Source organism: Pan troglodytes, chromosome 1 (assembly GCF_028858775.2).
Source record: "Pan troglodytes isolate AG18354 chromosome 1, NHGRI_mPanTro3-v2.0_pri, whole genome shotgun sequence".
NCBI lineage: Eukaryota > Metazoa > Chordata > Mammalia > Primates > Hominidae > Pan > Pan troglodytes.
This window is the reverse complement of record NC_072398.2, coordinates 1,927,343-1,936,253: the sequence shown is the minus strand read 5'-3', so window position 1 is coordinate 1,936,253 and position 8,911 is coordinate 1,927,343. Positions and strand designations below refer to the sequence as shown.

The following is an 8,911-nucleotide window of genomic DNA, read 5'->3' as shown; positions in this document are numbered from 1 at the left end:
TATAGAAAATGATGCAGAGGCTGGATTATCAAGAATTTATATGAGATAGGGCTTACCAAGATTAAGAGGGCAAAACAATAAAAGTGATTTGTGATAATTTTGACTAATGCAGAATTAACAATGATGAAGTGAGATTTTTTGGGGTTTTTCTGATGTACAAAGCCAATTTCTGGCCAGGTGAAGTAGCTCACACCTGTCATTCTAGTGCTTTTGGAGGCCAAGGCAGGAGAATCACTTTAAAGACAAACCTGGCAGCATAGCGAGACTCCATCCCCACTACAAATTTTTTAACAATTAGCTTCACCTGGAATCCTAGCTGTTTGGGAGACGAAGGCAGGTGGCCACTTGAGCCCAGGGGGCCCAGAATGTAGTGAGTTATTGTACCACTGCACTTCAGCCTGGGTGACAGAGCAAGACCCTGTCTTGAAAAAAAAAAAAAAGTAAAATATGAAAAATACATAAAGTTCATGATTAAGAACACAATTTTGGCTTATGTAATTACTAAAAAATACTTTCTATTTTCAAGCTGACATTGCAGTCCTAGTCAACACCTCTCTCCTTTTCTTCTTCATCTTCACACTCCTGGATCACAGGCCGAAGCACACGGACCTGATCACCTGTCACTTGACTTTTGTTCACTCAATGATGCACCCCACTGTAGTGGATTTTTTTCTCTTTAGATGGTGTTTGAGTCACTGAATTTTTGGAAGGACTTCAAATGTCAAGCATTATTCTCCATGAACAGGGTGATGAGGGGTCTGGCCATCACCACCACCTGCCTCCTGAGCATGCTCCAGGCCATCACCATCAGCCCTAGCATCTTGTGGTAGGTGAGACTTAAAAACATAAATTATCTTCCAGTAGTAGCATGATCATCTGCACGGTAGCTTATTTCAGTGTGACCCAGACCAATTCAATTTACCGAGTGTCGGTGACTTCTGCTCACTTTCTCCAGTGAGCTCCATCCTCGGGGGACTGATTTTTATTCTAATGTTATTTCAGAATATTTTCTTTTTAGGAATCATGCTGCTGTCCAGTATGTACACGGTCATTCTCTTGTTCAGGCATTAGAGGTGATCCCAGAGGCTTCGCAACACCAGCCGCTCCCCAAGAGCCTCCCCAGAGAAAAGGGCCACGCAGACCAGCCTGTGTCTTCTGGTGAGTTGCTCTGTGGCCACGTACTCAGTGGACGTTATTACTTCATCCTCCTTAACCATGTGGTGGGTTCATGGCCCAGTCACCCGGGATGTCCAGATGCCTGTGGTCACTCTCTGTGCCACTGTCTGTCCTTTGATACAAATCATTCCTGACAGAAGAATCATCAATATTCCAAAAAAAATTCTATCAAAGTGCCACCCATTTTTAACAAGGTTGTACTGGGACAAAAATCTTCTGAAGAGAAGTAGATTTTTCTGCCACCAGTTAAACTGTGCAAATGGCACAGGATTTGTTAACTTAAATGCAATGAATTAAATAGCAATTTCATTATATCTAAATAGTTGCTTGGTGCTGCCAAAGTCTAATCTTTAGTTCAATGTCCATCAGGGTTTGATATTTCCAAATCAAGTCTCTTACACTTTCTTTTTTTTTGAGATAGAGTCTCGCTCTGTTGCCTGAACTACAGTGCAGTGGCATGATCTCGGCTTACTGCAACCTCCGCCTCTTGGGTTCAAGCGATTCTCCTACTTCAGCCTCCCGAGTAGCTGGGATTACAATCACGCACCACCACGCCTGGCTAATTTTTGTATTTTTAGTAGAGACAGGTTTCACTGTGTTGGCCAGGCTGGTCTCAATCTCCTGACCTCATGATCCACCCACCTTGGCCTCCCAAAGTGCTGGGATTACAAGTGTGAGCCACTGCGTCCGGCCACACTTTCATTTTTAATCTTATACATGAAATATTATTTTTTCTTCTTGAAGTACACTTTTAAAAAGCTCCTATTGGTAAACAAATCACTCAGGGTTTTAAAAATATATTTTAATTTACTGTTTTTTGTTAAAGGTATTTTAGCCTAGTATCTACTTCTAGCTTTAATAAATACTTTCTCTTAGCTCCATTCCTATTTATGTTTTGGGTTTTATAAAAGCTGTAGAAATTTTGCTCTCATCTTTGCAACTTACCTCTTTCTCACACTGATTTTTAGTATTTTTCTTCTCTTTGGTGTTATCCAGCTTATTTCTTTTAAGTAATTTTTTTTTTCACTTTTTGACACACTGCATTTCTGAATTCAAGGATTTATGTTTGGTTTTCAGTTTAGAAACTTACAAACCACCAACTCTTAAAGGCATTATTCAAACATTTTTTTTTTTGAGATGGAGTTTTGCTCTTGTTGCCCAAGCTGGAGTGCAGTGGCGCAATCTTGGCTCACCACGACCTCCACCTCCCGGGTTCAAGCAATTCTCCTGTCTTAGCCTCCGGAGTAGCTGGGATTACAGGCATGCGCCACCACACCTGGCTAATTTTGTATGTTTTAGTAGAGACGGGGTTTCTTCATGTTGATCAGGCTGGTCTCGAACTCCCGACCTCAGGTGATCCGCCCGCCTCCGCCTCTCAAGGTGCTGGGATTACAGGCGTGAGCCACTGCGCCCAGCCTCAAATTCTTTTAATATATCCCATAAAAAAAGAGATTTGTCCTATTCCTTCTCATTCTAGCATTCTAGTCTTCACAGATATATGTATTTGTTTTATGTTTTCTTTTTTTGAGATGTAGTCTTGGAGTGTCGCCTGGGCTGGAGTGCAATGGTGCAATTTTGGCTCACTGCAACCTCCACCTCACAGGTTCAAGTAATTCTTCTGTCTCAGCCTCTGGAATAGCTGGGATTACAGGCGCCTATCACCATACCCAGCTAATTTTTTGTATTTTTAGTAGAGACAGGGTTTCACTATGATGGCCAGGCTGGTCTGGATCTCCTGACCTCATGATCCGCCCACCTCAGCCTCCCAAAGTGCTGGGATTACAGGCGTGAGCCACCAGACCTGGCTGTTTTTTTTTTTTTTTTTAAACAAATATTTTAGTCTTATTTGTAAATCATTTATACATATTCACACGAAGAAAAATAAATTTCAGAATGGAATCTTGGGTCCACGGTAGTTAAAAAAAAAATATATATATATATACATATATATATCTATATATATGTATATATATATATATATCTGATCATTAGCCACTTGAAGACAAGGCAAGAGGCTTAGCAGTCATTTCTAGGGGTTAGTGTATCTCCCCATGCAAGGGACAATTGAGAAGAATCCAAGCTGCTCCCTCATCTTCCCTCAATTTTAACCTTCTGGAGACAATATGGGGGAAGGGGATTTTCCAGTGCTTTCCCCTAGAAACATTGCAAGAGGTACAGCCAAGTCTTATGGTAACACTGAACCTGCTCTTTGCTAGAAATTTAGCAAGTTTGCAACCTGTGAACCAACCTACTAGAAGAGTTAGCCTAATTCCTATTCACAGGTACTTCTAAGACGAGGAGGGATTGCTGCACTCATCACACCCCCTTCCCACTTGCTCTGTTCTCCCACCAAGGCCCCAGAACAGAGCTCTTGATCTCATCTGATCTAGTCCCTCCCCGCTCCCACCCAGCCTCATTTCACAAGTGAACCTTCCTCCCACCCCACACTCAGACAGACACTCTGTAACTGTTGGCCCTGGCAGCTCCTGAGGACTGCTGGGATGATGACACAGCATTTTTGCATCAGCATCGTACTCACAGGGACTCGGAGCTCAGCCAGGAGAGGTCCAAGAATGACGGAACTCTAGAACCCCTACCAAAACTCAGCTCTGCAGAGCCAAATAAACAATTCAATCCAACAGGCCAACTCCTAACATCCCATCCCAGACAGTCATCATTGGAGGCGCGCAGTAGATGAACCTCCTGCTTGCCCTGAACCATTACCAATTCCCAGTAACAGTGGGGGAAAGGACAGACATGACAAATGTGGTAGACCCTATCAGAAATGGTAGCTGATGACAACAGTTAGCCTAGATCCCTGGGTCCTATCCAAAAAGAACGGGCATGATGAGCAGAGAACGGGCATGATGAGCAGAGGGCTCTGTAGCTGGATGTACAGCCCTTGAATTACTAAGGGACTCAGAGAAAACAAGCCTTGTTTTCCTACGATTATCTAGGAACTGGAACATGGACTACCCACCCCTATGATGAGGCAGCTTCTAACAGGCCTTACTGCTTATGGCCATCAGCCCACCCGCTTGGTAGGTGCATTTGGGGAGAGGGACTCACATCACATCCAGAGGGGGGACCCATCTAGGCGGACACCACAGGGCAGCCCATCCCACTGTCACTGGGGCAGGCCAAACACGGTTAGCAGGGTGGACAGATTCCAGCCATCAGCCGCCCCACAGGCGTCGCTCTGGCCTAACACAGAATGCGAAATGCAGGGTGCTCCAAGTGTTCTCCGACATGGCACCTCCTTCACCCCGAGGGCCCCGGCTTTTCTTCCACATGTTCAGGGCCTCCAGAAAGTGCTCCGCAGCCTCCCAGTGAGCCCCAGGTTATAGCCTCCCAGTGAGCCCTGCAGCTGATGCCCAGGTTATAGCGGGACTGGATATAGCCAGGCTGGAGCTCAAGGGCCTGGCAGTATGAAGTTACTGCTTCTTCACTCTGGTTTTCATTCCACAGCAAATAGTCATTGGGATGAACACTGAAGGCAGCTGTGAAGCAGTTCATGGCCTTGTCGTATTCTCCACTCAGGTTGAAAAGGACCTGCAAGCCACACTGCACATCAGGGTCAATGGATGTAGGGTCCAGTTGCACAGTTGGTAGGAAGAGCTCTTTCATTTCAAGAAACAGGGAGTCAGACAACAGAGATCCCAAGATATGCTTGCTGGCGCCCAGTCCTGCCCCGCCAGCCCCTTCTTCAGCAGGTGTCACCAGATAGGCACAGGCTGGTGTGTGGCAGGGTTTCACAGGCCTGTCACTGCAGAGGCTCATTGGTAAAGCCTGCAGCCGGGGCCATCAGTGCTTATCTGGCTTTAGCTCCAGACACCTCTGCAATGCTCTGATGGCTCACAGTTCTTGTTCATTCTCTGCCTGGTTGGTACCCAGATACGGCCAAGCTTCCATGTGCTTAGGATCCTGCTGCATAGCTGCCTCAAAAAGCAGCACAGCATTTGGGAGGGCCGTCTCCTGAAGTCGCTGCAGCCCTTCTTTGAAAGGCTGAGGGTGATCACGCAGGGGGTTCTCCTCCTCCAACGGGTACCCCTTATCATAGGAAGCTGATGGAGGTCATCATAGCCAGAAAGCCAGGGGTGAGTGTCAGCATCCCGTTTTGCCATCTCCTCCAACTCTGTCTGCAACTCTACAGCTGACTTGGTGCGTTCAAACCCCCTATCAAGGGCAGCTGTGTTTACTTGTCTTGTGAATGGTCAACCCAGGCATCTGATGTACACTCAGAATTAGCCAATTTGGGGTCATCCCCTTTGGCCACAAAGTCACTGGCCATGTGCTGCAGATCCTCCTCAAGATGACATTCATCGTCCAACGATCGGTGGCTGCTGCTCCCTTAGGCTCTCCCAACCACAGTTTCTCCCAATTGCTCCAAATATGCCTCAGCCCAGCAGGTGGGGGAAATGGCCAAGGGGTCTGTAACTTCAGAAATGAATGATTGGGACCAGTCTGTCTCATTATAATCCTGAATTACATCCACAGCATCTCCAGCTGCAAGTCACTCTGGGCCCAGTTCTCAGACAAGGCCAAGTCGGCCACACCAGGGGCTCTCTGGGGAGCCTGGAGGAAGTTTGACTCTTCAGTCTGCTGCATCTCAGCCAGAAGTTCATCCATCTTGAAGGTCTGAGGGGCACGGGACACAAGGGTACACTGTGGTCCTGCAGGAATTCACCCACCAATTCCTCTTCAGAAGCTACTCCCAAAGGCTTGGAGACTGCCTCAGAGGCTGGGGCTCGGAGGGGGGCAGGGGCCAGGCACCAGGCCTTAGTCCCTTCTGCTGGGGTCGGCGGGTGTTTTCTCTTTTTACTGTATTTAACTACATTAATCGTGCTCAGTATTTCGGTTCACTAATCTCATCAGCTGAGACTAATTTAATATTTAACCCATATGTTGTATATTAAGTAGGTTGATTCTACTTCCAACTGTTTGTATTTGCCTCTTTTTCAAATATGGCTTGTCAAGCTTGTAGTCATTTGCTCTTTAACATTTTTTTTCCTATTTTTCTCATTGTGTTGACTTAAACATTTAAAAAATAAGTCCTATAACTGTGTGTAACATACGTTTTAATTTTCTTTTCACTTATGGGAGACATTACATTTGAGACATCTGCAGTTTATGTCTTTGTTTTTTAAATTTGCCTTATGGCAAGTTGGGCCACCCACACGGATCTGGCAACTCTGATCGCCCATATCTAAGAGGAGCACTTAGTTCTCAGTTGATTATTTTCATAAGTGGTTTCTTTGGTTTGCTTCTCTAGTTGGAAAATTATATTTTACTTTCACTTTCAACGCTATACAGTCCTTTAAAGATTCTTGTAACTTTCTGAGAATTTTAGCTTTCTACATTTAAAATGTGTAGAATCTAGTTTTCCAACAAGCACAAATGTCAACAGTGTACACATGAAATACATTTTACACAATTTTTTGTAACAGACAAGAAATCTCGTTACTTTATTTAGAACATATCCTTTCCTCAATATACTGTAAAGTAATAATTTGTAGAGTTTAACTTTAATACTAGGGAACTGATTTTACATTTTGCATAAGTTTCTGAGATAAATGTACTCTACTTCAGAGAACAGTACCTATATATGGCCAAAACTACTGATTTTCTACACCACTGAGAAAATATTGGCAGAATTGGCTAGGCGCGGTGGCTCACGCCTGTAATCCCAGCACTTTGGGAGGCCGAGGCGGGCGAATCACGAGGTCAGGGGATCGAGACCATCCTGGCTAGTACAGTGAAACCCCGTCTCTACTAAAAATACTAAAAATTAGCTGGGCGTGGTGGCGGGCACCTGTAGTCCCAGCTACTCAGGAGGCTGAGGCAGGAGAATGGCGTGAACCCGGGAGGAGCTTGCAAGTGAGTGGAGATCGTGCCACTGCACTCCAGCCTGGGCGACAGAGCGAGACTCCATTTCAAAAATAAAAAAGAAAATATTGGCAGAATTATTTACCTGAATTCAGATTTTTGGCTTCAATCACCATGCTTCCTCATTAGCACTTCCCTGAATCCATAAAAGAATCTGTTTGAGTCTTCCATTTGAACCACAGATTAAAAAATTTCAACGCAATTTTCATGTGGTGAGATAGTACTTGCTGGTAACATTTTAGTATATAATTTCTATTGTTACTTACAATGTTCAGAAAATATGACCTGCTGGGTTTCTGGGGTAATAAACTCAATGACGTATTTTAGGCCTAAGACTTTACCACCTAAAATACTTATATCTAATATTTGAAAATAATGGGCATCCTTTGTTTACTGGCAAAAATAGCTGCCGTTTGTTCCTATGCGTAATTACTATAACTTCCTAACAAAGTTAACATTATTTATGTTCATTTAGTTGTGGGACACCAAAAAGTTAATTTCCATAATGATCTTAATGTTACCTAATATGAATGAAAATGTGACAGAGGCTAGGAGATGGGGTGAATAAAAAGAGGGGAAATGTTCTTCAAAGTGTACCAAGTTTCACTTAGGAGAAATAAGATTTAGTGATCAATTGCACAGAATGGTGACTACAATAATGTGTATTTCAAAACTGCTATAAAGACTATTTTCAATGTTTTCACCACAAAAATTATATGAGGTTATAAACCTTAACTTGATTTAATCATTTTACAACATAAACATATATCAAAATATTACACTGTAGACAGATATATACAACTATTATTTTTCAATTAAAAATATAATTTTTTAAAAATTTAATTTTTCTTTTTCAATGAATCTTTGATTTCTTCACTTTAAACTCTTAGGTATTAAGCATACAAATGTTTAATGGCTTAGGATAGTACCTAACACATTATATGAGCCAAATACTAACTACTCCTCCAAACTATCTTTTTTCATAGCATTCTTCAAATACAAGATTATTCTGTATATCTTATTAAAATTTATTTTTCTGCCTTATCTAAATATTGATAAAAATAGAGGGTAGGGGCATTTGCCTACTTCATACATTCCAAAATCAAAGGGCAGTTTTACTAATTATTTTTACATTCAGTAACTCATTTGTCTCACACAGTAAACACAAATATTATGTAACAGAACTATATTCATATTCTTCATCCTAAAAATGGAAAAAAATTTGAGTTATTTATTGATTGTAGTACGGGACTCATTCTCTATTTTTTCAAATTATTCCATGTCAAGTGCCTAGAATAATTGTTCATGACATACTATGAAATAAAAAATACCGATAGAGATGGATTACAAAAGTAAACTGAAAAAACATCCTATGAATTGTTTCATTATATATATAATAGAATATACTTATATCCATAGAACAAAAAAATTATATCTTTTTAGATAGAATAGCTGTTATAAACTGCTTAAGTTGTACATTTCATCAACACTTAATGAAAAACATCAATTTCTCACAAAAACTTCAAGCAGTAGAAGAGGTAACATTTCTTAATTCATCTATTAGCCAATAATACCCAAAGGAGACAAAAGAATCACAAGATGATTATGAAACAACATCCTATTTAAATTTAGACACAGAAATTCTCAGAAATATTTAAAAAAAGAATACAAAAAGGTATAAGGATGATTACATACCATGACTAAGCAGGGTATTTTCACAATGCAATGTTCATTTAATATGATACAATATTACTTGAACAAAGTAAAAATGTAATAATTGAAATAGAAAAAGTTTGGTAAATTCAACACCTATGAATGATAGAACACCAAGAAAACTATTAGAAGAAAA

General features: G+C 41.7%; 2 pseudogenes; one reads left to right on the top strand and one right to left on the bottom strand.

Moving 5' to 3' along the window:
• PANTROV1R-PS203 (vomeronasal 1 receptor panTroV1R-ps203 pseudogene) lies at nucleotides 493-1,473 on the top strand (annotated as a pseudogene).
• On the bottom strand, nucleotides 4,204-6,028 carry LOC107970807 (peroxisomal targeting signal 1 receptor-like; annotated as a pseudogene).
• Nucleotides 6,029-8,911: the final 2,883 nt, after the last annotated feature.